Source organism: Ceratotherium simum, chromosome 31, assembly GCF_057802395.1.
Source record: "Ceratotherium simum simum isolate JZ-2026a chromosome 31, ASM5780239v1, whole genome shotgun sequence".
In the NCBI taxonomy this organism is placed as follows: Eukaryota; Metazoa; Chordata; class Mammalia; order Perissodactyla; family Rhinocerotidae; genus Ceratotherium; species Ceratotherium simum.
Genome location: NC_141930.1, coordinates 28,947,023 through 28,955,494, shown reverse-complemented (window position 1 = coordinate 28,955,494; position 8,472 = coordinate 28,947,023).

Here is an 8,472-nt window from a genome sequence, read left to right as displayed (position 1 = left end):
TCAGAGACCTAAGCACAGGACACTGGGAGCAGGGAAAGAGGCTGCTTCATCAAAGCTCAAGGCTGGAGAGGTGGGCTGGGACTGGATTATCAGGGAGATGGTGAGTGGTTTGTACTTAATTTGATCTTGTAGTGACTTGGTGACAATGATTAATCAGGAAGGCAATCTGGTGAAGCTGTGTGCGATGGATCAGAAATGGGAGAGGCTGGAGGCTGTCAGACCAGTTGGGACGCTATTGCAATAGTCCAGCTGAGAGCTGAAGAAGGCTTGAGTGGTGACATGGAAAAGGAAATAGAAAGGATGGAGGCTAGAGATATTTGGAAGGAGGAGTCTGAAGTTCTTGCAATCCATAGTTACCTAAAATAAACCAACTCAGGAAAAAAATAGGATGAAAACAACAATAACAAAATAATATTTTTCTCAATTTATTGTCCGTCAACTGTTTTACAACCTGCAGTCCTTTCAAATTCTTCCTTCCTGTGGTGCCAGGTGAATAAGCAGTTGCTGCAGAACTTGCCACAGATGCCGAGCATCACTGCAGGGTCCGCGGAAACCGCCAGCGTCAGCCAAGGCTGTTGCTGCTGATGCCAATCAAAGGCGCCGACATGGGCAGGACTCACTTGCCCCTAAGGTGGCTGTATCCTCAAGGGATACACTCCTCACTCCTCATTGTTATCTGGTTTAGGAAACAAGGTTTCTCTTTGTTCTCAGAGTCTTACAGAGATTTTCTTCTGCTTTTTATAGCAACCTCTCCTTTCACTACAATTCAGGAGTTTGTACAAGCTGGGAAGTTGACGAACTTAGTGACAAATTCTGTGCTGTACTAAAAAATTATTTTTCTCTGGCACTGGCTCCTTGGCCTTGGATGAAATTTGTGGAGTTCTCTTTTCTCCTTAGAAGTACATCTTAGTAGTTGATGAAAATAAAGTACTGGAAAGGCCACCCTCCTCTGAATCCTAATTGAGACCTTGCTTCCCACTGAGGAGAGTGTGTACATTTGTGTATCTGGTGACTGAGACTGATGGGGTGGGGTGATGGTTAGGGATTGGTGTTTGGGGAGAAGAACTGAAGGTCAGGGTCTCAGGGGGAGTAAAAGGGTCAGAGAGCTATTTTCTTTGCTCAGCAGAGTGAATATCTTTTCCATTTAAACCATTGTATTCTTCAGCTGTTACTTCCTTTGTCATTTCTATAAATATGAAAGCCCACTTATTCTCCTAACAGAATTTTTCAATAGTTATTTCCTCACATGGAATGTTTGTGGTTTGATATATATCTTTTTCTATATAAAGAAGAAGCATATGGTGTATGAAGGCAGGTTTTAAAAGTCTTTCTATAGATGAAGTATAAGGTTTAATTGAATTTGTTGATCTTATTCCAAAAGTATTTTCACTTTTTATTGTGATATAATTAACATATAACATTATATTAATTTCAAGTGTACAACATAATGATTCAATATATGAATATATTGCAAAATAACTACCACCCTAAGTTTAACATCCATCACCTCATGTAGTTAACAAATTTTTTTTTCTTGTGATGAGAACTTTTAAGATCTATTCTCTTAGCAACTTTCAAATATGCAGTACAGTATTATTAACCATAGTCACCATGCTGTACATGACATCCACAGTTCTTATTTGTTTTATAACTGGAAAATTGTACCATTTGACCACCTTGACCCATTTCACCCACCACCCCCTCGCCTCTGGCAACCACCAATCTATTCTCTGTATCTATGAGTTGGTTATTTATTTATTTTTAGATTCCACATATAAGTGAGATCATATGGTATTTGTCTTTCTCTGTCTGATTTACATTGCTTAGCATAAAGCCCTCAAGTTCCATCCATGTTGTCGCAAATGGCAGAATTTCCTTCTGTTTTATGGCTGAATAATATGCCATCACATACACACACACACACACACACACACGCCACATTTTGTTTATCCATTCATCCATTGATGTACACCTTGGTTGTTTCCGTATCTTGACTATTGTAAATAATGCTGCAACGAACATGAGGTTGCAGATATCTTTTTGAGTCAGTGTTTTTGTGTCCTTTGGATAAATACCCAGAAGTGGAATTACTAGGTCATATGGTAGTTCTACTTTTAATTTTTTGAGGAAACTCCATACTGTTTTCCATAGTGGCTGAACCATGTACATTCCCATCAACAGTGCACAAGTGTTCGAATTTCTCCACATCCTCATCTGTCATCTTTTGATTTTTTTTTATAATAGTCATCCTGACAGGTGTGAGGTGATATCTTACTGTGATTTTGATTTGCATTTCCCAGATGATTAGTGACATTGAGCATCTTTTCATATACCTGTTGACCATTTATATTTCTTCTTTGGAAAATTGTATATTCAAGTTCTTAGCTTATTTTCAGTTGGGTTATTAGCTTTTTGCTATTGGTAATATTCTTGATAATATTCTCTGCTCCCTTGTCATATCTTCCACCATTGTCATGACCTGGTAAACCCCAATCTTGAATCAACACAACAATTTGCTTTTCTCATTTCTGAATCTTGATCACCAAGGGAACTGGAGAAAAAGTAATAAAATGGCTCAGATGGGTGCCATTATAAAATCAAGGTCTTACTACTCCAGTAATCCTTCTGTCTTCTGGTCAGCTCTATCTCTCTCCTGGTCTCCCTCAAGCTTTTCAAACTTTCTCTATTCTCTTCCAGTCTTGGATCCCACAAATTCCCTCATTACTCAGGTCGTTATGGTTCTTTCTCCTATCCACTGAGACACTGAGAATTAACATATGAGCAATTACTGAACTTCAGGTACTAAACAAGAACTTACCTGCCAATAGAACTTGTTCTTACCTCTTTCCTTCTACTTATAACAGAAAAGGGGTAAGGTGCCCCTCCTTTTCTTCAAGCTAATCCATCTACCTGTCTTTGGATTCCATCCCTCCCACCTTCTCAGGAGCCTCACTCCATCATCTCCTCCCATGATGATGTCATCCATCATCTCCCTCTCCTTTACTTGTCATCTCCTTCCATGTGTTCAACTCTTGCCTCTCTACTGCCTCCGTCCCATCAGCCTGAAGTTCATCTGAAAAACACAAAACTCCACTCTCAACCATGTGCTGCTGCCCTCCAGCTCTTTCTCTATCTCTTATCTCCTTTAGACCCAAACTTTCTAGAAGATTTGTTTGTGCTCACTGTCTCCATTTTCTCCTCTCATGTCTCAACCTTCTACAATCTACCTCACATCCCCATCACCTTTTTGAAGCTATCCTTGTGTAAGTTTTTGCTAAATCTAATGGACTTCAAGCTATCCAATGCGCAAAACATTGCATCACTCTTCATTTACCCTTCTTCCTCCTATTCAACCTATTTAAAAATATAGTAGATTCTGCCTCCTGAAAACTTCTCATAGAGATAGAACTCTCTCCATTCCAATTCCCACTATTTTAGTTTAAGTTGCATTCATGTCTTGTCTGTACTCTTGTAATGGTCTCCCAGCCTTCAGGCTTCTCCCTCCCCTTCAGTCCATTCTTAATAGTGTATGTCATTATCTTCCTCCTCTGACCAAAACCCTCCAATGTTTTCCCCTTTATCTGAAGATAAAGTCTATATTCCTTAGCACAGAGTAAAGCCCCTGCATGACCTGACCCTTCTTACCTCTCTGGCTCTCTCTGCTCACATGAACTCCAGACTAGATATTTCATCCACACCTAACTTCTCTCAGACCCTTTAACGTGCCATGCACTTTTCATCTATGAGCTGGTCCTTCTGCCTGGAACACTCCTTCTCCCAATTTCCTCCTCCTCCTTGGCACCTCCCCCACCGACCCCCCCTCCGCCCCCCATCCACAATCTGATTTATTTTTACTTGTATTTCACATTGCTAACGGGCCCTTGGCAAACTTCAAAGTCTGAGTTAGGTGAAATATCTACCTTTGATCTGTGCAAATAATAAAACAAATACTCATTGAATTGAAACCATGGTTTTATCATAGCCACGTTGAAATGTACAGAAAAACATGATTTACCAAGCATTGCTTTCAACACAGAGCTCACCCCTCTTCCTCATATGGAACCAAATTCTTAATACACTCTCAAAGAATCAAGTAAAATATTAAAAGAAATAGATCAACTTCCAAAAATTGTAGGGAGATTACTCAAGGAATAAAACTTCAAAGTTTGCATTTAAAAATCACAACGCTTTTGAAGTTTTATGTTTTCACTATAGGACATAAAATTGTTTTTCTATAGATAATAGTGAGAGCTATGGTTACACAGAGAATTCTTTACTTTTAAAAAAAATACAGAAATATGGCAGTTATTATGAGCATTTCCTTAAGTAAGTTCATACTTAATTCAAATTGGGGTCATGTTATAGAATGTTTTACCTCTCAATTTGCTCTGTTACTATTATTTCCTGAAATATCACTTTGGATATTAATATATCTTTACTTAGTGCCTCAGTCCATCATTACTTTTTTGGCAATTAACTTTTCTATAAGATTTCCAACTGTCCTTAAAAGATCCTTCAAAAAATAATTGAAAAGAGAAAATAGAGACATGGATAATCTGTTCCAGAGTGGGATCAAATCACATATCCATTGGTAAATGGGGGCGTTTCCCATAACACACTGAGCTTCTCACTTTTATAAGACTTAACACTGTAGAGATATCATATTTATTGTGGCAAATGTGAATACACATTTCATGGAGAAACAAATAAAGATAATCCATAAATATATGGAAATCTTTAAGGGAATAAATAAAAAGCAAAATTATAAGACATAGTCTTCACCTATCATTCTGGAAAATGCCCAAAAGATAATAATAGTACCCTGTGTTGGAAGCGAATGAGCAAAAAGGCATTGCCATACATTGTACAAAGTCATATGTACAAGGATATGCAGTGTTGCATTGTTTATGACAAAAGAGAAGTAGAATAAAAAATCTAAATATCTATCAACAGGGTGCCAGATAAATAAACTGTGGTATAACCATACATTGGAATCCTATGTAGTCATTAAAAAGAGTAGAATAGTTCTATAAACACAAAAATAAAACAATGTCCACGATATATAAGTGAAGTAAGGCAAGGACATTGTGTAAAGAGCGCTGTCCTGTGAGTGTGATGTGCACTTGTATATTCCTCGCTGGCTAATCCCGTAGAGGTAACCCTTGCACTTCGTTCTCTGAATTTATTTATACCTGCTGCTCAGCTCAGACCGGACTTGTCTAGAAGACTAATGTAACTTTCTTCATCACTTCTTTTTCTTAGGAGTTAGAAGAGTAACATCTCAGCCCATCTCATTCCCTCTGAGAAGCTGATGAAAGTGTTGAAACTGCTTTCCAAAATGAAACATAAGCACCTACAAAATTTTTTCTATAATTTCAAAGTAAATTCACTGGAGCCCATCCATGGATTTCTAGACATCCAAAGATCCTAAGTGAAGAGCTCGTTGTCAAGTAACCGCTCCTGATACAATACCATACAGAATTCCAGGAAAGCATTATAACTAGGCCTGGATGGGTGTGCAGACTCTTCTGAGTTTGGTGGGTGTGTAGCCCCTCAGATATGCTCTCAAAGCCTTGGAAGTGCAGATGAGTACAATCATATGGGTACAAGACCGACCAGGGACCTAGATGGGTTCCAGTCCAGTCCACTCCTGCTTGGCCTACTGCTACCTTCCGTCTGAGAGCTAGGGTAATTGGACTTTTGCCTTGCTTTTTCCAAACGGTAGCTTTTCCGTTAGGCATTATGCCATTGGGAAAGATAGCCTTTAGGGGCTTTCCTGAAGGAAGAGAAGAACAGCTAGAGCAGCATCTCTTTAAATGAATTCAAGGGCCTCTCATGGTGCTATGGCTCTGGGGAACATGATGGTCTTCTAGCACAGTGTAGCACCTGGGGTTCAGAGTGACCCTCTAGCCTATAAAAGCCTAATAATTGGTATATTCTATTTAACATAGCAGTGGAAAGTATAGCACATTTTAGAAGAGTTCAGCTGGCCTAGCAGTTAAGTGCACACACTCCGCTTCAGCGGCCTGGGGTTCACGGGTTCGGATCCCGGGTGCGCACCGACGCACCGCTTGTCAAGCCATGCTGTGGCGGCGTCCCATATAGAGTAGAGGAAGGTGGGCACGGGTGTTAGCCAGTCTTCCTCAGCAAAAAGAGGAGGATTGGCATCAGACGTTAGCTCAGGGCTGATCTTCCTCACAAAAAAAAAAGAAGAAGAAGAGGAAGAAGAATAGATAAAAGGAAAGCTTTGGAAATTAAAGGATTAAACTTTAATTATCTGTAAAATTATTTTTCAGAATGCAATATTCCCTAACTAAGGTGTCCTGAAACTTAGACATTATAAGGGATGAAAACGTTTGATTCTTCTTTGCAGCTGCAGCTCCCGCAGGACAGCAAATGCTGCGTCTTGCCTCCCCCAGAAGGTGCCTGTCTCTCCTTCGATTTGGTTAGTTGGTTGCCTTAAGACATCAGCTCCCTGATGAGTTCAAGAAAAGTCACGAACTTAAGGTTTGTTCAGCTTGTTATTGCTGTAAGGGTGGGAGTGACGCTCTCTCTAGTTTTCTACGTTCTGACCAGAAACTAGAAGCCTCTCTTGGAGAAGTTTAAACAGAAAAATGACATAATCTGATTTAAACAGTTGAAAGAGAATTTTAGCACCCATGGAAAAAAGTAGAATAAGCCTGGGGGTGGGGACAAGAATGAAGGCGGGGAGACCAGAGCGAGGCTGGAAATTCATCCTGAAGACTTGGAAGTAGGGCTGGGAGGAGATATCTGCACACCCAGGTTCATAGCAACACTATTCACAATAGCCAAGAGGTGGAAACAACTAAATGTCCATTAATAGGTGAGCAGATAAAGAACACGTGGTATATATACAATGAGATATTATTCGGCATTAAAAAGGAAGACAATCCTGTCAAATGCTATAACATGAATGAACCGTGAGGACATTTTGTTAAGTGAAATAAGCCAATCACAAAACGACAAATACTGTATGATTCCATCTATATGAAGTATCAAACGCCACCAATCTCTGAGAAACAGAAAGTAGAATGGGGGTCCAGGGGCTAGGGGATGCGGGAAAAGGGTGGTGGTTGTTTAACAGGCATAGAGTGTCAGTTTTGCAAGATAAAAAAGTTCTGGAGATCTGCTTCACAACAAGGCGAATATAACACTACTGAACTAGACTTAAAAACAGTTAAGATGTTAAATTTTATGTTATGTTATAAGTTTTATGTTATAAGTTATATGTTATAAGTGTAAAAAAGAAAAAGAAGTGATGGTGGTGTGGACTAGTAATTGCAGTAAACACAAGGGGGCTTTCTGTGGGAACATGCAGTTGGCCGTTTGTGATGGTTAATTTTATATGTCAGCTTGATTAGGCCCCAGACAGTTGGCCAAACATTATTCTGGGTGTTTCTGTGAGGTTGTTTTTGGATGAGCTTAAAATTTAAATCTGTAGATGACTAAAGCAGATTGCTCTCCCTAATGTGAGTGGGTCTCGTCCAATCAGTTGAAGGCTTGCATAGAACAAAAAGGCTGACCCTCCTGGGAGTGAGAAGGAACTCCTCCTGCCTGACTGCCTTTGAGCAGGGGCTTCGGCCTTTTCCTGCCTTCAGACCTGAACTGAAACATCAGCTCTCCCTGGGTCTTGAGCCTGTTGGCCTTCAGACTGGAAACGTGCCGTTGACTCTCCTGGTTCTCAGGTCTTTGGTCTCAGACTGGCACTCAACATCGGCTCTCCAGGGTCTCCTGCTTGCTGACTCACCCTGCAGATCTTGGGACTTGCCAGCATCCATAATCACATGAGCCAATTCCTTATAATAAATTTCGTATATTTCAATAACCCTCATAAATATATATTATTGGTTCTGTTTCTCTGGAGAACCGTGACTAACACATCATTATAGAATATAAACTTGAGTTTCATAATAATCTCTTGCTATTTTAAATGTTTTATAAAATAATTTACTGATTTCATTTTTCAGTTTGAGCAAAGTAGGTCAAATATCATTTTTGTGTACACACATAAAATGTTTAAAACTGAGTGAATTCTGTGTGTTTTTTAAATAACCATAGTCAAATATGACCACTCGTTTTAACACCTCAAAATATTCCTCTGGGATTCATGATAGAAACTGAAAGCTATTTTGTTTAAAATTTATTTTTGATTCTGCTTAGTAAAATGTCTTCAGATCATTAACTGGTTCAAAGTTTTGTCTGCTACAATTCATATTTAGACAAATCCTAAAACATATTTCTTAAGACTATCTAAAGCTCTTCTTCTTTTTCTCTTTATCCCTCTCTCCCTGAGCCATTCAGCCATTGGGGGTGACCATCCCCACGGGGTATGGGGAGCTGCAACGACCCCATTGCAGTTGTTGACACCTGAGCAGGGTGAGGTGGGTGTCTGTGGAGAGGGCTCCCAGGTGCAAGGTGCTGGTGCCTCAGTGGGGTGACGGGGGCCCCAGT